Here is a 22,662-nt window from a genome sequence, read left to right as displayed (position 1 = left end):
CTATACATTGCCTTTGGAGCAGATGAGGTAGGCAGACCCTCTTGTCTCCAGGAAGCTTATGGAAAATACCCTTGTGTTTCTTGGGCTTCCTCTCACTACTTTTCATCACCACCTCCATGTGAATATGGGTGAGAGACTGGTTGAGAAGGCACCTGGCATGGCTCAAGGTCTGGCCTTCTGGACAGGTGTTTCAGTGCAGAGGGTGGGTGGAGGCAGCAGTGACAGCCTGGGTGGCTGGGGCAATGCAGAATATGAAATTGGGGAGGCTGATCTAGGTGGGTGTCCACTCAGCACACTGAGTCTGGGGGCAGTGGGGGGCTTTGGGCCAGGGAATGCAGCCTGAGAATGCCTTGGGTGCATCAAAAAGAGACAGACCTATCTTCCCTCCCCCCTTTTCCCTCACCTTCCATTCATCCATTTGTACTTTTCCTCTCCAGTCTTTTTTTCAATGTGCAATGAGTACCTGAAGAGTGGATCCCAGGGTTTAGGGAAGACTCTGTTTCAATTCAAGCTCAGTATTCATTCCAAAAGTTTGTAGAGCCCATGGGGTGGGGTTGGATGGAATGGGACTTGGACTTCCTTTTCACTATTTGAGCCCTAACTCCCTTACATAGTAAGCCTGGCTTTACGATGCTAAAAAATACAACTGGACATCTGTCCAGCCCTTCAAAGCTTATAAGCCAATCCCTCATATAATAATTCATTGACTACTGATTTAGGAATTCTTCTTTAGAAGAAGGGGTTAAGTGACTTGCCCAAGACCATCATCAACTTATGAGTGGTCTGGCCAGCTGATTTAAAATATTCAGGCCAATATCATTATTCTCCAGGGAGGTGGGCAGAGGCTGCAAAGGGGTGTGAACTGTTGGAGAGGTGCAAATGGAGCCTGAAACCCAGGGTCAGGAGGGCTGGGCAGGAGAAGGCATCCCTATTTTCAGTTCCATGTAGAGTAAGCCTTGAGCTCTTGGACACCTGGCCAGCTCACAAGACCATCTTGGGCAACAGAGGTCATGCAGAGTCTTCTAGGGAGAGACACTGCTCAGCATGGGCCTCCTTGACTGAGTTGGAGCAGCCCCCTGGCTCAGAAGAGCTGGCACTGGGTCATCTGGAGAGCAGTTACTTGTTTGGGTTCTTTCTCACCACTAGATGAAGCTGACAGTGGGAACCCAGGGTCCTGTCTGGATTTCCAGGGCAACAAAACTTTGGGGTCTCTCTATCAGAGTGGGATTGTTGAGAGAACTCTTTCTAGAAGCAGACCTGGCCGGGGAGAGAGCAGAGCCATCCAGGGCTCTCTGTCTTACTCACAAAGCCTCCTTTGATTCTGTTTCTTTCAAGGAAGTACCAGGTTGTAAACCAGATTTTGGGGCTTGGAAAAGCACCTTGCAGTTAATAGTTGGCAGGAGCTCTGCAGAGATAAGGGCTGAACCCAGAGTGGGGCCAAGCAGCAGGGTGTGGATGTGACACAGTTTCCTGGGGGCTCTGACCCTCCCTGCTTGGTCACGTGCCCCTTGGTCGCTTCCTCTTTCCTCATAAATGGGCCTTAGGGAAATCCCCCCTGGGCACTATAAAGAAGCTTCTGGGCTTTGTGCAGAAGCCAACAGCTCCAGACAAAGGGTCAAGATGAGGCCCTGCCTCTCCTGCCTGATGGCCCTTCTATTGCTCCTCAGCCCGGCTGCAGGAAATTTGGGGGGTTTGAAGCTTGTGACACCCAACTCTGACTCCAGCTTCTTCCTGGGCTCTGGCTTAGGCTTCAACTCCAGCTCCCACTCTGGCTCCAGCTCTGGCTCCCACTCCAGCTCTGGCTCCCACTCTGGCTCCCAGGTGACACTTTCTGGGTAGAGCCTGAAGGGACTACATACATTCCCTTCCTCTCGCCTTTTGGGGCCATGAATGTAATTTCACAGATGGCCGTATCTGGGCACTCTAAAGATTTATGATTTCTATTGATAACTGTTGTAGGTGCCATGGGAATGAATGAAAACCTGGGTGAAATAAATAAATTGTTAGGAAGAAAGACAATTCTGGGTTATCCACCTGGGGGCTTGTAGGAAAGAATCTGTTGTTTAAAGAGGATCCCAAACTTGGCTGCCCATTAGAATAGGTTGGGAGGCTTGCAAAAGTACAAATGCCAGGTCTCCACCCCCCACAGATTAAAAAACATCAGATACTTCTAAAAAGCTCCCCTGAGGTTATTCTAATATGCAATCCGGGACAAGAACTGTTAGATTCCTTCCAGTAGTAGCTCCTGGAAGGTCTGTCAAATTAATTGATTGGCTGCTCAGCAGGGACCCTGTGGATGGTAACCCAAAGCCCTCCAGAGAGGGAGAGCAGATGCTCCAGTTGGAGCCCTGGCAGCTTCTCTGTGCCCAATCTGTTCATGGAGATTGGTGATAGCATAAGGGGGAGGAGTTATTGGTCTATTACATGTGAACTTTTCCAAAGTGTTGACTCTTCTGAATCTTCCTTAAAGAAAATATTTAAGGCCATTACCAGCTCAAAACAACAATAACAAACAAAGGAAACAAACAAACAAAATGCTCCATAAAGGGACTGGTCCAGCTAGGCTATACAACTAGAAGGTATAGCAACCCAGGGACTTGTTAGGGATAGTCCATCTTTGGATGTCCTCTAAGGAAATAGGAATAGGCATGGAGGGGGCAAGAGGTTCAGAGGGCAAGAAGCAGTTACTTACCTGGTCTTTGCCTCTGACTACATCAGCTCTGGGCCTTTCTGCAGAAGCCTGCTCTGCAAGGTCCCACCACATTTTCTGAATAACAGACTTGAAGCGGGAACTTGAGTCCTTGCTCATTAGCTACCCCAAAGCTCTTAATTGCCCCCAAACTCCTTCCTCTGTGCTTCTGTGCCCTTTACTTACAGGCCAGGTAGCTGCTTACCTGATAATGTCTGAGTGGAAGAGCAGATGGGGGAAAGTGGTTATAAAAGGCTTTTTTTTCCTTTCATATCCATCATCAGGACTATAGAGACAATGAAAATTAGGTGTTGATTAAAAAATAATTTGGTTAGGTCCTTGTAAAAATAACAGCAACCACGTCTATGGAGTGCCTATCAAATGCCAGAAGAGTAGATAATAGTTATTATCTTAAGTAGTAGGTAAAATTAATGGTCCCATTTTGGAGTTGTGGAAATTGAGGCTTAGAGAAGTGAAGTCTTTGGCTTAAAGTCACTAAGCTAGCAGGTCATAGAGCTCAAACTTAGTCTGCCAATGCTTGTCACCATCTCTCTATAGTTTCAGAAGCTATAGATGGAAATTGCTTATTTTTGAAAGGATGAAAATTTGGATACCATAAATATACACAAAGATTCTTTGTAGCAAGAAATCAGATGCATCATTGTACTTCATGTTGTTATGTGATTTCTGGGGACTATTAGAATTGCTTAGTGTTTTTTTTTTAAAGTGGAGATTAATAAGAGTAATTTATTATGAAGAAGCTAAACCTTCACCAGCAATCAGAAACCAGCATTTGGGTAGGACCTCAGCTAAAATAATAAAAAATAAAATATAGGTCAAGAAACAGAGAAGTCTAAAGCCTCCTATTGGCTGGTAAGGAGATAGTATTTAAAAGTAGATAAGAAATGGTAGTTAAATTGTGATTAGAGGTTCTAATTTCCTTCCTAGTTTACTTCTATCCCTTTGGTGAGTCAGTATTACAACTCCACCGCCTTTGTGATAACAGACTAGGTGTTGCTTCCAGTATAAGCCTAATTTTCTGGGGCTGGCTGTCAGCTTGATGAGCCCTTTGGAAAGTAGTGGAAAAACCTTTTATAAGTATCATTGTGCAAGTTCCAAACGTACCATTTTCTGTATTCTGAAAATGTTGAGTACCATTATTTGATGCCTCGAATTTTTGCAGGCACTTAACCTTGGCTGCTAATTAGAGCCAATTGCAACCTTAAATCTCAAATGTGAGTTGCACCTTGTTGCTCAGAACATTCCATATGCATCAGATGGCACCCTGTGGAGAAGAGGCTACAGTCAGTGTCCTCCTTTCACAGAAGAAGAAAAGGCTGAGTGCTTTGCCCCACATGGCAACTGGCATAGGTGGAACCACAAGTCAGATTTTGAGTCACGTGCTTTTGTCATCAGGCTAAGGGGCTTCCTGAGAAAAATTAGGGCTCTCTTACTGACAATGGGCCAGATTCCCCAGTGCAGTGGGTTTTATGCATCTCATATGCATATGAGCTAAGGGCAGAGCCTGCTACGTGGTACACAGTGAATGCCGAGTGAGGGAAGGCCTACCAGCATGGGGGTGTCTTGGGCCCATGTGACCCTGTTTGTCCTCCACAAGGGGGGATTGCACACCCTTCCTAAGGCCAGGGGGACAAGCCAAGCCCTTGTTTTTGTGTCCCATTCCCCTCATTGTGCTCACATTTAAGCATTCACTGCAGAGAGAGAGCCATCACCATTAGTTTCATTTTCTTTGAGTGGGAGGAGCAGAAATATCTCTAATGGGAGACACTGATCAAACTTATGGACCATTTTGATGTCAGCTGAGCACACTGGGCTGATGATAAGCAGGATGGAAGCCAGGGAGTCCATGGCATTGAGACAGAGAAGTGCAATAGAAGTCGGGTGGAATGGCTGTCAGCAGGGCTCGTAATTATTTGCCTGCCTTTCAGGTGAACTTCAGGATGGAAAGTTGCTAGCTAGTGGTTCCTAGTTGCTTGTCTAGGGTCTGCTTGATGATATCCACTGGTTTTTGAGTTGACAGAGGTTTTCAGAGAATTCTAAGAATGGCACAACCCATCTGGTGCAACTAACTAACCTCCCCTTGTCAAAATGCAATACAAGAATTTTTTTTTGCTAGACAGTTACTATAATAAATTTCTTCAAAATTCTGTGATATGTCAGTCCTTCCTGTAAAAGTCTTGGCAACCTTCAGAGGGAAGGATAAAGCTGGTTCCCTGGGAAACCAACCTCTCTGACAGCTCCCAGTGTTTCTTGTCCAGTCTTTATTCCTTGTTGGCAAAGACCCTTTCCTGGTCCTCCTTGGCCTGGAACCCCCCCATCCCTGGTGTTCAGCATAAACCTACTTGTCCCACCTCCTTAATTCTCAGTTCTTGCAGGTGTGGGGGTGTGATTGGAAAAGCAAATTGAGACAAATGTCAAGAATATACCTGGATTAGAGAATTTGGAGAGATATATGTATTTCTTTCTGCTCATCTTAAAGAAGCTTAAATTAAAAAGCAACCCGATTGCCAAAGACTCGAACTTGTCCAGAGGTCCCACATGGAATAGGTCTTGATTATAGAAGCATGATGTTCCAGCTCATTCCAGCAGCATGGAGGCTGGCAGACATGAAATGCATGGAACATACAATCTCGTTTGCAGCCAGCTGACCTCCTGAAATTGGAGATGTGTGGCTGGAGTCCCTTCAAACTCTGAAAGCCACTGCTCTCTCCTTAGTATTCTCACAAAGAGACCCTTCAGGCTGATGTCCTTTGGGGTGAGATTTGGGCTGGCTGTCAGATGAGATCATTGAAAGGCAGAGCCAGTGGGCTGCCAAGAGTTACTCTGGAAGTCAGTAGTAGTTATAAAAAAATGTTAATTGTGGCAGGATCCCCTTGAGGAAGTTCAAAGGGCACAAGAAAAAAGAAAAAACAGCATCATTCAAACCTGTCATTTAAAAATATGCAGTGGCATTGAAGTGTGAGCCTGCATATCTTAAAAAAAAAAAAGTCATATTTTAAAATGATTTTTCTGCAGGTGGCAAGCTGCAAAACTTTCATTTACAATCTCTGCACCAAATTTTCAGGTGCACTCGTTCTGGTTCTAACCATTGGCTGGTTTGTCGCTTCCCTTTCCATTTTGAAGGCTGTTAATGATACAATCTCCCAGGTGAATTAAGGATACGGCTTTGCATTTGTTGTAACACTTGCCCCATTTCCACTGGGAGGAATTGAGTTGGGGTTGGGGTAAAAGTAAGGAAGAGAAATGAGTAAGTAGAAGGAGAGGGAAAGTAACATTTACTGTGCAGCTACAATGTGCTAGGAACTTGGCCTCTATTACTCCTGCAATCCTCAGGACAAGCCTGTGGAGTAGGTTATCTCTGTTTTACAGATGGCAATGCTGAGACTTCAGTGAGCTTTCATTCTAGTAGGTGAGAGAGTAGGAATTCAAACTTAGGACTCTTGTTGCTTCTTTATTTCCTTTCCTTACACAGAGGCAGTAACAGTTTCCTTTAAGACTCCTCAAGAACAGAGAATTTTCCTTTAGGTAAAGGCTGCTGACACAGTTGCCTAGTCCAACAGGTGTGCCTGCAACTAAATGCAATGCAGAGTCAACACCTATAAAAACATGGGTTTTTGCCCTTTTCTATGAGTCTATTCATTTATATATTGAACTCTGTTTGCTTGCTTCTAAGCATTATTTTGACAAGCCAATTTTTGTCATGATGGTTGCCAAAACAAACATTTTCCAGATTATTACTGATGTCAGACTTATTTTTATTTGCAGCCTTTTTCCAATTTCACTGGCTCCGTGGATGACCGTGGGACCTGCCAGTGCACCATTGCCCTGCCGGACACTACCTTCCCCGTGGTGAGAGTGGAACAGTTGGAATTCACAGCTCATACTCTCCCAGATGTTCAAGACAGAACTCTCTCAGGTAAGCATTTTCTTCTTTTCTCTTCAATGTCTTTATAAAAACAAACTATGAAACAAGCAAGGAACTTTCTTTTTTTAAGAAAGAAATGCCTGGGATACACAATGCTTGTATCCCAGGCATTGTGTTTGGAGTTCTGCAGAGCTGGAAAAATGAGAAGGGGAAGAAAATGCAATTGAGTACCATGGATGATACTTACTTCAATATCCCACAATCTGTGTGGTTTAAAAGAAGCCTCAGTCTCTGCCTGCAAACCCCAACCCTGCAGTTTTGATTTTGCTTTGTTGTTTTCTTCATTCTTTTTGTCTTCTCCTGGTCTTTCCTCCAGTTTTGCTATTTTTTTCCTCTCCCCTAGCCTCTTTAAATTCTATTCTCTCATCCTTCTTTTTTACCTTTCCTTCCTAGTTGTCTTAATTCCTCTTTCTTTTAGTTTCTTAATTCTCCCTGGTCCTCAATCCTTTTTCTGGCTCCTAATAACTTTTCCCTTTCCTTCTTAATTCTTTTCCTTTTTGACCCTTTTTGGTCTTCTCTTACTTTTGAATGGCACCTTCTCCTCTTCCTCCACCCTTCCCCAAATCATCTTCCGCTTTCCCTCCTCCTCTGCCTCCTTGTTTCCCTTCTCTTTCTCTCTCTCTCTCTCTCTCTCTCTCTCTCTTTTTTTTTTTTTTTTTTTTTTTTTTTTTTTTTTTTTTTTTTTTTTTTTGCCCTTTCTGATTTGCTCTCTTGCTTCTCTCTCTCTTTTCCTTGATTGTGTCAGCAGGAGCTTTGCGTTAGCGGCATCCGGCATTAGAGCAAACCCAAAGGCTGACCTGGGAAGTTGAATCAAGACTTGCGTTTATTGAGTGCTCATCCCTGGTGAAAGCCCTGCCTGAAACCCTCCAGCCACAGAAAGCTAACTGATAGTGTGCCAGAGAAATGTGACTCAACCTTCCAGTTTTGACCCCTTCCACCTTCTCAGCCAAGCTAAAAATCAATTAGAAAAGCTCTCATTTTCTGCTCAGGTGCAGTCCAGGCAAGGCTAAAATCACATTATGCATTATTTAATACAACTGCATGAATTTACAAGGAGCTGCAGCTTTATTGTAAGATTTGAAATATGGGCTCCTGAGAAATTTAAGCATAGACACCTCAACATTCACCAGAGTTTCCCTTTAAGACAAAAAAAATTATTGTGAGCCTGAGACACTGCTTTCAACATGAATTGGTAGGTAAATATTCTAAGTTTAAATGAGGGTACAGGAAAGTGTGTTTGACTACTCTAGGACCAAAGCTTCTAAAGAAATAAAATGTCCTTGAATTAATCAGAAGAAAAGGCATAGCATTAAATTATAAATTCCATCCATTAATATTCATAGCCTTATTCCAGCATAATCAAGCACAGATAAGAACTTATGCATAAAAACATAACAAGTGGAGAAAAATCCTAGGTAAAGATATTTTCAGTTAGAGTGATTTGCTTTGAAATAGCAGAAGCAACTGATTTGCATGTCTTCCTTGCTGGCAAGAGTGTGGAAGGCAGTTTGAAACCCCATGCTGCTTCCAGAGAGCAGGTAGCTTGGCAGGTTTGTGAAACATTGAGTTTCAATCCTGTGAGGGGGGAAGGTGGCATCTGCTTTGGTAATAATTGGCAGGAAAAAAAAAGTGGTGTAGGGTAGGTGGGAAAACTTAGTTTTCAAATTGTCAGTAGCTGGTCTGGAAAAATCTGAGATTGAGACCCAAGGAAGGAACTGACTTCCAGCTGATATTTGCAAAATAGATTAGGAGTGACAGTTGATGAAAGCAATATTACTAGTGAGATTTGTGGTTTTCCAAATATTCCAAATTCTGTTCTCAAGCAGCCCATTAAGGTAGATGGACTAGGTGCTCCCTTTCCCATTTTAGTAATGGAAAAACAGGTTTTTCTGAGGTAACTGAGGTAAGGGGACCCACCCAAGGTCACACTTCTGATGGTTAAGCCAGATCAAGAAGCAGAGTCTTCAGAATCATCTGCATTCTCTTCTCTCAGCCCTGCTGTTAGCATCATCCAGCACAGTCCCACACAGAGGGGCAGTATATCAGTAAAGCCTTCAAATCAAAGTTATTTTTCAGCTGAGGGCTTTGGAATTTCCAGGTGAGTAATTATGGCTGTCCCCAGTTTGCCTTGGCAATCGCCCTTTCTCTAGAGGCCCCGGGGGGAATGCTGTCTTGGGCAGGCAGGTAGGAGAGGATTTTGACTGCCTTACATTGATTCGCTCTCTGTCAGTACAAGAGAAGACAGTGTGCTTGCTACATTGCTGAGGAAGCTGAAAGCATTTTATGCTTTTCTGTTGTATATGATATGTCCTCTCCCAGCTGTACTTAGGAAGGGTATGACCCAAAAGGCAGCTAGGGATGTTCTCTTTCCCCAGAGGCTTATGGTCTTTGGGGCAATGTATTTAATAGGACACATTTGCTAATAGATCCTCAGGCATGAGAAAGTTGAGGCAGTGCAGGAGACATTTAGGCAGCCCATAAACAAACAACACTGATAGAGCAACTGTTATGTGCAGTGAAATATAATTAATGAAAGGGCAGATGGAGAAACATGGAGATCATTGGTTCTATATTAATTGCTGCAACTGGAGGGCATCCATTATGCCAGATGCTTAATTTGCTTTCTCTCTGGTCTTTACAATAATCTTGCAAGTTTGGTATCATGAACCCCAGTTTACAGAAGGAAATGAAGCCTTAAAGGAATTAAGCAGTTTGCCTACTGGGTGCCCAGGTAGTCTAGCTCCAAAGCACTGTGTGCTTTCACCATGCAGGCACGTTGCTTCCCCAGTATTTTCACTTTCCTTGATGGCCACTTCCCAAAGGCTCAGGTAACCTCATGTATTTATTTAATTAATTAATTAATGTATTTATTTATTGATTTACATTATAGTAATGTTATATGCCATAAAATTTCCCCATTTAACCACTTTCAAGTATACAATTCAGTGGGATTAATTACATCCATAATGTGTTACCATCACCATCATCCATTAGCAAAACTTTGTTCAATACCTTGAACAGAAACTCTGTACCCATTAAGCATAACTTCCCATTTATTTTTAAAGATAGATCAAAAATAGCAGTAGATTGCAAAGTATATATAATTATTTCAAGTAACTGGCCACGGTTGTGATCACAGGTTTTGAGGGATCGGCAGAAACATGAACCAGACTGTTTCTTTAGCTCCATCACCAGTTAGGCTATACTCTTATTTATTCAGAGACCACATTTATTGTAAGGAGCAGCAAAAACAAGAAACCACCAAGCAAACTTTGATTCTTAGAATCCATCAATGGCGTGGCAAGTGCATCACAAACAAAATAAAAGGGAAGCACTGGAAGTTAGGCTGGTGGTTTGAAGGCAAGAGATTTCTAGATGTGTCTTCTAATGCTCAAACTTGTAGTGAGGAGGAGCTTCCAGGTGAATATGTTGACACCAGGTTGTGTCCTCTCAGGGTTAGACCCATATTCTTGCTTCACCTCCCTGGGCAAGTTTGGCTCCCTCTGCTGAGACTGCACAACCCAGGGAGAGTTGGCACCTTCTCAAAATTGTCCACTCTGTCTCAATGCTCAGATTCATCCTGGTGAAACATTTATATACTAGTAATGAGGTAAATTAAAATTCATACTATGAAGTCTTTCTTGCCAGTCTCAGATTCCCTCCTGCCTTTACACAACTCCATGGTTGAATCTGGTCTTCTAGAATTTCACTGAGCTTTCCTTTAAATATCAGCTGGGAAGAACCTCAAGTCTTTTTCCTCAAACAGATCTTTAGATGCCCTTCACTTCATGGCTGATATTGGGCAGGCACACTGCACATTCCCACAGGCTGCAAATTACAGCTTATGCCTTGGTTGCCTGAGAATGTGGGAGAGCCACATTTTATTTAGCAGAGATGATTGAATCACTCATTTTTGTAGAACAGCTGTGATTTGCCACCAAAATGTTCCAGGAGAGCTGAGGGTGTTTCATTTGTTCCAAGAGTTGGCAAGGCCAAATGTGACAAGCATTATTAATTTCTCAAACTTCCATTTCTGCAAAGCACTGGCACTTTTTTTTTGTCATAGGCAAGGTTTTGTGCCTGATTTTTGTAGAAATTGAAATCAGGACCCCTTAAAACTGTATTTGTACATCTGAGGAGGATGTACTACATTTTATACCTACCAATTAACTATCTATCTATTACCTATCTTCCCACCAAAATGTCACCAGCCTTATCAGCCTCAGAGTGGTGGCACACCTGATGGCAGTGAGCATCAGTTACGCCAGAAGATATACTTGCAGGTGCCAAGAGCTGCATTTTCAGTTTTCATTAAAATCTTCTTTGCCTGAAGCCCTTACCCTTTAGATCTGTGGCCTCTCAGTTGGCTCTAATTTGCACAGTGGGGTTAAGTGGAAGGGCTGAAATGACAGTAGTTAGGGTTACCTTGGCATTACAGGGGTTAGATGCCAACATCTGGCTCCAAATTCATCCAGACACTGGGCATCAGATACTTGACATTAGTGCAGTTTGGGAAAAAGTGTCACTTATGTTCTGATACTTAATAAGGTTGTAAAACCAGTAACTTTTAATGAGCAGACCCTTAAAAAAAAGCCACAGTATTTCTTTTCAAGATTAGATACAGAAAGAATCATTGTTTATTGAAATATCTCTTTGGAGACTCCAGTTATACCCTGAACTACCAATGGAATGTTTGGAAATATTTTAATGTAATGATCAGACTTCAAATATATGCAACAAATGTGTAATTTAAAGGTCTGATTGAAATAATCAGTTCTTGGCATAAATGCAGGTGCGCTTAATGAAATGTGCACTTTACAGATGTACGTACACTTACACATTGTGTTTAAAGTTGGGTCTTTATGCCACTTTGTAAAAGATGATGTCACAGCTCATGGTGTGTTGTGTCAAAGAAGGGATTTTACTTAATGCATCTCTCCCTCTTCTAGAAAATGTATAGATTTGGAGCAGTGGTTCTACTTTTCCTCCCACCCCAGGGGTATTTAGCAAAGCCTGGAGACATTTTTTGTTGTCAAAACTTGCAAGGGGTGGGGAGGTGTGCTACTGGCATCTAAAGGTCAAGGATGCCACTAACAGTCTACAAGGCAGAGGGCAGCCCCCCAAAGAAAGAATGATCTATCCCCAAATGACAGTATTGCTGAGATTGAGAAGCCCTGATTTAGAGCATGTTTGTGGGGGAGGAGGGAGATGGGCAAGAAACTCTGACTCAAGGCAGCTTAGTTTGGGGAGCTAATGGTCTCAAACATTGCTGGTTTCAAAAGGCACTCATGAACGATGAAATAAGTAGCAAAATTATTTTCAAACCAGGAAAGTGCAAACTCTCCCCTCCAGCCCCCAATTGTAGTAGCAAGTTCTTTTTAATTCTCATTTGGATAGATAAAAAAATCTAGTTAGATATATTTTTGATCCATTTCTTTACAATTAAAATCACTGGCAGGAATCAGTCCTTGAGAGCCCAAGCATGGTATTAGTTTGGGAATTGACAGGGGCTTTTTGATTCCCCTTCAGGTGAGGGAGTATGTCCAACTAATCAGAGTATATGAAAAGAGATTCTTCAACTTCACTGCCCGAGTAGAGATCATGGAAAAGAATTCCTTTTCCTACACTGAACTAGACTTTGAGCTGATCAAGATAGAAGTGAAGGAGATGGAGAAACTAATCATACAGCTGAAGAAGGGTTTTGTTGGGAGCTCAGAAGTTGTTGACCAGCTGGAAGTAGAGGTAAGCAGTGAACTCACTTCTCAGTATGCTGATAGTAAATTCTCTTAAGTGACTGAGCGAGTGTTGGGACTGAAATATGAATCTCTCTCTTCCAATTTCTAATTCTGTTCTCAATCATGACCACATGGCATATCCCGTGTTCTGCTTTGGATGGGTGCCTGTCTGCAAAAGATGCTAAACATATTGAGAACATATTGACTGATGAGTATTGTCTAGTAGTCAGAATCCTGCCCCAGAAGCAAATGGCCTTTCAAAATCTCTAGAAAGGAGGTGACATATCTGCATAATCATCCATGGTCAAGCCATGATCAGGTACCTTCTCTGCATTGGCTTTACCCTCATGGGATTAGAAATCCCCAATTTACCTGATTGTGGACTTGCCAGGTCTATTTAAACCCTTGAATAATTATTTAATCCTCTATTCTTCTTGGAATCATTCTCCAAAAACTTGCAACCCTATTTAAATGGGTTTTTTTTTTTTTTGGCAAGCATGTTTTGGTGAAGCCATTTACAACCTATGAATAAAGACCATTGCTTGAACATTATGGGTGAGGAATTTACACGAATGAGAATTTACTAGCACAGTCATGACATTGGCTGTAATTGAAAATTCTTGTTACATAGCTTAGAATTTAAGTTTTCTGTGGCTCTCAACATTCATTAGAAACTTAATTAAAATACAGCATGAGTAATATGAGTTTACTGGGGAAGGTTATTAGAAATGAAAGTTAATGGACATTTGTGGATGCTTGCAACAGGCCTGTGCTCTGTTATTAAAGCTGTTACAATCTTTGCCATTTTCTTCTTGTCATACACATCTGTCTGAGATCTGACAGGCATTCATGCTAAGCCATAACATATATTCTTCCAAATGAAACCATTTGGAACCATCTCTGGTGTATTCTTCGGAGATGTTTCACTAAAAGACAAATTCAGCCCCAGAATGTTTATGAAAGAAATTGTGCAGCAATATAAAGTTGCTCCATATTTTTATTTCCTTAGATAAGGAATATGACTCTCCTGGTAGAGAAGCTTGAGACCCTAGACAAAAACAATGTCCTGGCTATTCGACGAGAAATCCTGGCACTGAGGAATAGACTAAAGGAATGTGAGGCATCTAAAAGTGAAAATGCTCCCGTGATCCTGCCTCCTGCTCCAGGTGAGCATGCTGTATTTTTGCCCCTTGAGCCAGGCCCTGTAAGGTGTGGGGTGGGGGGAGGGACTTGGGATTGCCAGGGTGAAGGAAGGGTGGGAGTTTTGCAGTTCTGAGTTTACTCTTAGATGTTTTAAATCTGCTCACCTAGCAGATAGTTCCAGGTATGATCACATTCTGGGGTCCACAGAGGAAAAGAGCAAACAATGAGTTGATTTAAAACAAAATTCTCAAATTACATGTATTCCCTTTGCAACTAATCACAGGAAGTGCATCTCTATGGTGATATGGGACCTACCAGTGGAATATTTGTGTAAGACCTGCTCTCCTGTGGATTGTAAGGGCTGAAGGGCTCATTTGTCTGATGAGCTGGGTTTATTCCTTGCATCCTCCTTCCTTCCATCTCACTTTGCCTGCCACCCTCCCTCCCCTGCCTCTTTACTTTTCCTTTACTCTTTCCTTAAATGCATATTGAACAACAGCTATGGTCTGTGTCCTGGGGTTCAGTGGGGATTAAAGGGATGGCTCCCTAAATCTGGTCACTTGTGGGGGTGTCTGGTTGTTCCTCTTGCCCTGGACATTGGGGACTGTGTCTCTGCTCTCTGATGAATCGCCTCGGGTTAAGTACAGCACAAAGCAGGGCACTCTGTAAATATACCCTTGAATGGAGGTGGCATATGTAGGGGTCAAGAAAGTGACTTTGGAATCCCAAAGACCTGAGCTCCCCAACTAAATGATCATGGGCAGGGTTCTTAATCTCCTCATCTGTAAAATGGGAGGATAAGAGTGCCTGCCTTGCAGGGTTCTTGTGAGGAATCACAAGACAAAGATTTGGAATGCTCCAACCTCTATGGTCGGCACTCATGCACTGGCAATTATTATTATTATTAATGATGAGTAGTGAGGTGACAACCTTGCAGTAAAAAAAAAGTGGCGCTAGCTCCCTGCACGTGGAAGGACAGCTTTCCAAGTGGTTCTTGGCAGCCTCTTGCCATAGCCTTCTGCTCTGTACTTCTGAGACATCATCCTGTCACCAGGAGGCTCTCTCTGCACCTCAGCCTGCATGGGGCTGTACTGGTTATTTTTATTAATCCCTATTGCTCACAACCTGTTTCCTTTTGGACCGTGGGTTTCTGGATCCTTGTCAATGTAGCTGGTTTCTTTGAGGCTTTAATTAGATGCTGCTATTTAATTAAATTATAAGCCTCTTGGTGTCATTCAGGGGACTCTTTCCCTTCCCTCTGCTTCTGAGAATCTGCCACCCTATGACATATAGAGGCTGTGTTCTCTCCTCTGTAATAAACTAAGGCTAAATTTGGGCTGGGAGCAGGAGTGCAAATGTGAGTTGGAAATGAGAGTCGGTTCCACTGTGCCACAGAGGGTTCAGAGCAGTGACAAAGGCAAGCCAAAATGACAATCCCAGATAATACCTGAGCAAGTGTTTCTTTCCTTACCACAGCAAATCTTCCCCATGGAATAGGTTTTTCTGGCATGGATTTCTATGCACCGAGGAAGGAGCTTGCAGGACTGTCTCACTCAGCCCCATCAGGTCACAGGGGAGGGGGCTTGGAGGGCAGGGGCGCTGCCTTTCCAAGGTCATGCAGGTAGCTGGTGACCAAGCAGGGGCTGGTATGCAAGATCCTTCTTGGCTTTCTCAGGACTTAAAGCATCAGGCATCAGCATCCCAAAGGGAAAATTCCCCACTTGGTGTCTAGGGAGAAAAACAAGTGAGTCTACTGGGTCATTTTTTTTTTTTTTTCATTTTTAAATGCAATTTCATTGAGAGATATTCACAAACCACACAATCCATCCAAAGCATACAACCAGCATCTCACTTGGGTCATTTCTGTTAGATTTTCCTTTTCTTTTGAACTTTCCCCTAGGTTCTCACCCTGAGACTTTTGTGAACCATCCCAGCCCAGCAGTGTTATTTAAGCAAATTGGACCCAGATTTCCTCCCACTTTCCCACAACCTTGGGTGTACTTGAATCCCCACCAAGCCACTTGGCCCCACTCCAACTTTGTTCATATGTTTATATTAAACTGACTTTTTGTCATTTTTTAAATCAATTTTCTTTCCCTTGTTCCTTTTCTGTTTGGATTGGTTGTTAATGCAGAACTTGAAAATCCCCAGGCACCAGAAAGTTGTGAGCCTGTGGAGACTTTAATTAAAGTTACTCACTATTATGGGACTTAAAATCTGGCCTGTCTGCTTTTTTCTCACTGCAGAGTTGTACAGAACAAAAAAGACTGTATGCAAGTCTCAGCTATAAAGTAATTCTGTGCTCTGGCAGCCCCTCCCTTGCAGCTGCAGTTTGCTCACCCTGTAGTCAGCTTGAATGTAGGACCAGGACATGTATTTAGGGCTCAACAAAATGTGCTTTCTATTTTGTTTTTGCTCCAGGTGACATCTTTTTTCTGCTTCATTTCATAGAACTTTCTAATTGAAAATAATTAGCCTTCTACTCATTAGCTTTTTTCCTTTAAAACAACTCTGTTTTTCCCCTGAACCTGCATGACTGTGTATAGGCAAAATGTGATTGGAATGCTCAAGGGATGATGATCATTTTGCTTGGAGATTCTAAACATCTGCATTGGCACATAGTAAGTGCTCAGGAACTGGTTGGTGAATGGATGGGGGATAAAAGGCACAGGGTGAGCCACTCAAATCTCAAGTCTAGAGAGAAAGAGTATGAGTCCATATATCTAATAATTCAGATTCAATTTCATCTCAGTCATTTGATGGTTATGATCATTTAAATGATCTAATTCTCACAAGTCAATAGTATTCTCCTCTTGGCTCAAATAAATTTCAGTGACCTACCTGGGTGAGAGTGTATATTGGCATATTCAAGATTAAGTTTCCTCTTTAGATACATGATTTTTGGCTTTCTTTTTTTAATGCTACTCACCATATTTTTAAAAAGCCAAGTTAGCCTATTTTAAAGTCCCATGATGGTGGCTTGCCAGGTATTTTCAGAATACTGTGGCAACCAAATGTACACTTGTGTAGAGGGTTCCTTGCATTATGCTCTGTGGAGTGAACACCAGGCTGTGTGAAAAATTCAGATACCTGACAGGGTGGAGGACTGGTGTTTATAAATAAGAGTAAGCTGGTTTTAGAAGATTTGTTTAGCCTTTCATTCCTTTATTCCACAAGCATAACTTGGTACTACTGTGTGACTGACCCTGTTCTGGGTATTGGAGTTACCAGGGTGGGTAAAGAAACTTTGAGAAACTTCCAGCAGGGGAGATAGTCATATAAACCTCCAATTGTAACATGGTGTGCCTACAATGATGATAGTGACTGTTTATGGGGTTTTGTTTATATGCCTTCTCTCTATTTTTCAAAATAGCACTGCACATAGTTATTATTTTTTTTTAGCATAAGGAAACTGAGGCCCAGTGAGGTTAAGTAACTTGCTCAAGGACACACAGCTAGTAAATAAAGGAGCCAGGATTTGAATTGGAATCTGTCTGACCTCACTGCTGGTAATATTCTCACCATACCAGGCTCTCTTCCATACATGCTCTAATTAAGGGATGCACATGTGATTCATGGAGTGACAAGAAATGTCCAACAACACACCAACCTTGTTAGCACAAAATTATCTTTGCTTCCTTGCTTGTGAAGCAGCTAAAAGGGTACTTTTGCTCCTGATGGTTCTATGCTGGAATCTCTTCCACCAGAAAATGCAAAATGATTCATTGGTCTTTCCCAGTTCTTGGATCATGGCTGGGCCATGGGACACCATCCAAGTGTCTGGGAAAGGTTGGGATGGGAACTGGCTAAAGATGGGAATGTACCATCTCTGAGACTTGACTTGAAGGAACGGGCTGAGAAGAGGTGCAAGATAAGGCATGAAATGGGGTGGGAGGGATGGGGGACCTGGCTGTGCTAGCCAAGCTGTGGGCACTGGGCTGGCTGTCAGTTTCAGTATCATTTTCAAGAGGGTTTTCTGCCAAGATCCAGGGGAGCTGCCATGGGCTTTTCATTGGACTGTCATTGCTGTGGCCACATCTGTAGCCTTGGTGACAATGCTTCATTTTCTTCCCTGTTCCTACTTCCTTTTGAACATAGCCAGGACCCTAAAAATATCCCAAAGGGGATATAGGATAAAGGGGAAATAATAAAAAGGATCAGAAAGTGTTTAGGCATGGTTGGGAGATGAGGAAAAGAGGTTAAATTTCATTCAATTTTAATATTTATACCAGGTCCAATTTTAATTTCCTGGTCAACTTGTGAAATGAGGAGCTATTACTATTTTTATTAGTAGTACTACCAGTAATTTTTAAAAAGAAGTTTTCTTTGATTCCTTCATAGCCAAGGATTTCCACATCTGGTGACAGAATAGCTTATTACCTATAATCCCATAATAATGTCTGAATAAGTTATATGTATACTAAATTTTCATTAAATATTTCACTGCTATTGATTTGAGATTTTTCTATCCAGGAAGGCAAGATTCAATTAAACAAACAATTCCTAAGTCTTCCAGCCTGAAAGAAAAATAGTTTTTTTCATTTCCTCCAAGTGAAATGCAGTTCAATAAATAAATTCTTGGGAAGATATTTTAACTGGAAAACCCAGTTTGTAGCATATGCAAATGTGAAACATTTTTTGTTGTGATTAAACTGAACACACTGCTAACTTTATTTTAATAATTCATGCATTGCTTCATAAACAAAAGCAAACAAGCATTCATGTGAGAGATCACTTTTAGGAGAAGAAATAATAATTTATGATTTTATTTATTATTTCTTTAGTGGAGAGCAGTCTCTTGGCTGAACACACATTGCTTTTTTTAAATTTATGAAATGGTGCATGCATTATTAAAATAAGCCTGTGACCATGTTCTGTTTAATGATATGCAAAATTATTTGAGGTTAGGTACACAGTGGTTTCACTTCCCTACCTGTGGTAAGGTTGGCTGGCTTTTCCACCAACTGCAGATTTATGGGAGCATTTAAGGAGCACATATTGAATTCTGGGACCAAAACACATCAGTAGATTGAAAAAATAAAAGCAGGATTTCTAATAGTGTCTTCACTTCTGAGCTTTTTTGAGGGAAATGGGTACAGAGAGGGGGCATTTAGGAGGGAGAAGACTAGATGTTTCCATGGTGATCAGAAACAGACACTCAGAGACAAAATCTTTGCTTTCCCTTACTCCCAACAGTGCTAATCTCAGGCATTGCTTTGGCTCCAGCTCACCTCTTGAGCTCTCCATGGTTCCCTGATTCCCTCCAAGCACACAGAGCCAGATCCATCGATTCTGGTTCTGCTCCTTCCTTCCCTCATCTGTTCTGCTCCAAGCAGAAGGAAGAGAGAAAATTGACCTCAAATGTACTTGGATTTTCATTGTTATCCAAGAAGCTATCACATCAGTTTTTTTTTTCCTTTTTTTTGAGGATGTTTATTAAGATCCAAGAAATGTGTATTCCACACTTTGGGTAGTTATAAAAATAATGGAGGAATGTTATTTTGTGTGGCTCATAAATGATTTGGGTTGGCAGGCATTTTGAAGAGAAGGCCATTTGCCCAGCCTGAGTCATTTGTCCAAGTGTTACACAGGAGGTAGATTCAGTGGACCAGTGGCAATGAGATGATAGACTGGGAAAGATGAAATACTTGCCTGCCATTCTATGGCACAGTAGAATATGGATTACAAACAGCAAGACCCACCTTATCACTGCAGCAGTGAACTAAGCAATGGCCATGCACTGGGCATAGAGAAGGCAACATTGCTCTAAGGCTGAAATCCCACCACTGTAGGACCATTTTTTGGGGACCTGGAAGGCATTCACATCCTTAAAGTACTACATTTAAGACTTCCTCTTGTGGGAGTAGCTTGGAGCAAGATTGATGAGTTAGGACTTAGAGTCCCAGAGGAGGGCGGGGGTGGGAGATGTGGGGTGGGGGTGGAGGGTGGTGTGGGGGTTGGAGACTTGACCTGGAAAATTCCCCTTCATCTCAATTTCCCCTTGGGGCTGGCCCTGGGATAGTACCTCTTGGCTTTATGGAATAGGGTAGGATTCTGGTATGCTCTTGCTTTATTGATTTCTCTAAAGGAAAAAAATGAAATAACATCAAATATATTTGTAAAATGCTGTCTGATAGAAAAAATATATAAAATTCAGCAAGTCTCCCTTTCCTCTTTCTGAGCCCTCAAACCTTTTGAATATGATTCTCGGCATCTTCTTTATCCCCGTTTTCCAATTGGAAGTCCAGGCATGAAAACAGCCGATAGTTCTCTTTAGAAACCACAGTGGGTTTGCATGGGGGCTGAAACCAAGAGGCAGTCTTGGCTCTTTTCCATTGGGACCACGTTGTCATTGAAACTTGACAGGAAAACTATGGATATTCCTTTGGCTCTTAGAGCCTTAAAGTGTGTGACTCTTGTCATTCATTTTCTTTACAAATGTCTGTCATCTTTTCTTTTCTATAGGGAACTGTAGCCACGGAGGTGTGGCAAACGTCAGCAAGCCATTTGTGGTTCAGCTCAACTGGAGAGGGTTTGAGTATAAGTATGGTGCCTGGGGTCGGGATTATTCTCCTGAGAATCCAGATAAAGTACTGTATTGGGTGGCGCCTTTGAACACAGATGGGAGATACTTGGAATATTACAGACTCTACAATTCGCTGGATGATTTGCAGCTGTACACAAATTACCGACAGTATCGGGTAGTCTATGGCCAAGGCAGTGGCACAGCAGTGTACAAAAACAACATGTATATCAACTTCTACAACTCCCAGAACATCGCCAAAGTTGACTTGACTACCAACACGGTGGCCGTGAGACGCGCTCTCCCGGTGCTGTCTATAATAACCGTTTTTCCTATGCTAATGTTGGGTGGCAAGACATGGACTTTGCTGTGGATGAGAATGGGCTGTGGGTGGTTTATGCAACTGAAGCCAGTACAGGGAACATGGTGATCAGTAAACTCAATGACACTACACTTGAGGTGATAAACACTTGGCAGACCAGGCAGTACAAGCCATCTGTTTCTAATTCCTTCATGGTGTGTGGGGTTCTGTATGCCACCCGCACACTAAACACCAGAACAGAAGAGATTTTTTACTACTTTGACACCAACACTGGGAAAGAGGGCCACCTAAGCATTACAATGCCTAAGATGCAGGAGCGAGTGCAGAGCATCAACTATCACCCTTTCGACCAGAAACTTTTTGTCTATAATGATGGCTACCTTCTGTATTATGATCTTATCTTCCTGCAGAAACCCCAGTAAACTATTGAGGTGTCAGGGTGAGAGAGAATGCTTGTTGACAAATGATCTTCTCCACTGAACTTAGTTATTGGCAGGGGGACCCAGAAGTGTGTTTGTTTAGTAGTAATATTTGGGAGCATGGTTGCACTACACTAGAGTTTTAGGATATTTGCCCAGGGTTGATGAATTCTCTTGGAAGTCAGATATGTTCTGAGATGCATTTTTCCAACTGAAATAAGGCCCTTCCAGGGTGGGATTGTCAGAGATGTAGAGACGTTATGGATCAAATAGAGCGTACAGTGAGGTGACATCTGGAAATTAAGGAATTGAAGAGAACTCAGTAAGGCTTTTTGGGATTGTTTGTTCAAGAGAGAGGGCTCAGTGATGGGTCTTTCCTCTGTAGCCCTGCTAATTCTTCCATGCCTGAAAGGAACCTGGGGCTTAATTAGGCAGATTAGTATCTGAAGCTCCTTAAGTGACCAGATATATTCAGCTTTGTTTTTCTCACTAGCACCTGGAACCACATTTTGTACATAGCAGATATGTAACTTTGGCGTGCTTATAGCATACCTGTAAGATGCTCTGATTTTTCTGGAGAAAAGTCCTTTTATACATTAAATTGTACATTGCAAATCAGTCCCAGATGGATCTGCAGGTGAGGCACTTGATCTTTCTTTTCCCCATTGTCCATCTAATAAGAGTCAGTAGAACCCTCCTACCTCATATCTTCATTACAAAGTTGGCATGGAAAATTAGAACCAGACTTACCAAACTATTCCCTCTGTCACCTCCTTATTCCCTGCTTTTCCCCCAATTAATGAGTTTTCAATGGAGCAGATATGAGATAAACAAACAATCCTCTTTTGTCTCATCATGAACTTTTATTTACATGACTCTAAGAAAAACAAATGGCAGTGATAAAATGGCATCATATCTGATTATATAGCAAAGCCATTGGAATGGATGGGAGACTTGTGTTAAGTCATGTCAGTTATTTCATGGGAATTTTTTAAAGGTGTGATTGTTTTCTACCTTTAAGCCTGGAAGTTATAAGAAAATGCAAAATGTACCTTTTTTTTGCCCTTAGGAAGAGATGTACAAAGCTATTGAGAATGTCAGTCCTATAGTTGAAAACCTTGCAGGTGTTTGGGCTTCTGTGATTTTGGTTGGCTTTGCCATCTGTCTCTATGTGCCACTGATGTTCATGAGTTCTGGTCTATAGTATGGGTTCCTTAAATGCTATATCCCCTCTCCTTTCAATAAAATGATTAAAATGCTTTGTAAAAAAAAGTGTTGTCTTTCATTTTATCTACTTAAAGCAAAAAACATAAAACAAAAAACAACCAAGCCACTCTTAACAGGGCAGTTTTTGGCCTTGCTGTGATGTAGAGAGAATGGTCACCTCCCAAATACCATGTCCCTGGGGAGTACCCATGGCACAGCAGATAACATCAACAGTGTAAAGGAGACAAAGTCAGGGCTGGCTCTTTAATTTTCATGTCCCTTTAAATCTATTCTTTCTGGCAGCTTTGTTGTGCAGTACTGCCCTATTTTCTTTTGGGAAATGACCTTGTGTACTTATTAATTTGCATGACTGATCTGATTATTTCCAATGTTAGATTCTATTTGTGTACTTATGATCCTTTTCCAATTGAGCTGTTTGTATGGGTCAGAAGCCTCTGGACCTCCCCCAGACAGGAGGTCTTGGAGACTAACTGGCCTTAAGAGAGACACTTACCTTTACCAAAAATGATGTGGAGCAGGACAGGTGACTTATAGCTGGAAGGACATATCAACTAAACCAGGGTAGTTAGTCTTACTGAAATACTCATTTTTAATCCATGCCAAGCTTTTTGAGGCAGGTTGTGGAAACAATATTTAGAATGTTTAGCAAAATTATTCT

At 42.0% G+C, this 22,662-nt stretch overlaps 1 pseudogene; it reads left to right on the top strand.

Moving 5' to 3' along the window:
* LOC119525108 overlaps window positions 1-22,032 on the top strand; it is a 42,420-nt pseudogene extending 20,388 nt beyond the window's left edge.
* The last annotated feature ends 630 nt before the right edge of the window (window positions 22,033-22,662 follow it).

The sequence above is a fragment of the Choloepus didactylus genome (genome assembly GCF_015220235.1).
Source record: "Choloepus didactylus isolate mChoDid1 chromosome 23 unlocalized genomic scaffold, mChoDid1.pri SUPER_23_unloc7, whole genome shotgun sequence".
NCBI classification, from domain to species: Eukaryota; Metazoa; Chordata; class Mammalia; order Pilosa; family Megalonychidae; genus Choloepus; species Choloepus didactylus.
This window is presented reverse-complemented; position numbering and strand designations above follow the sequence as displayed.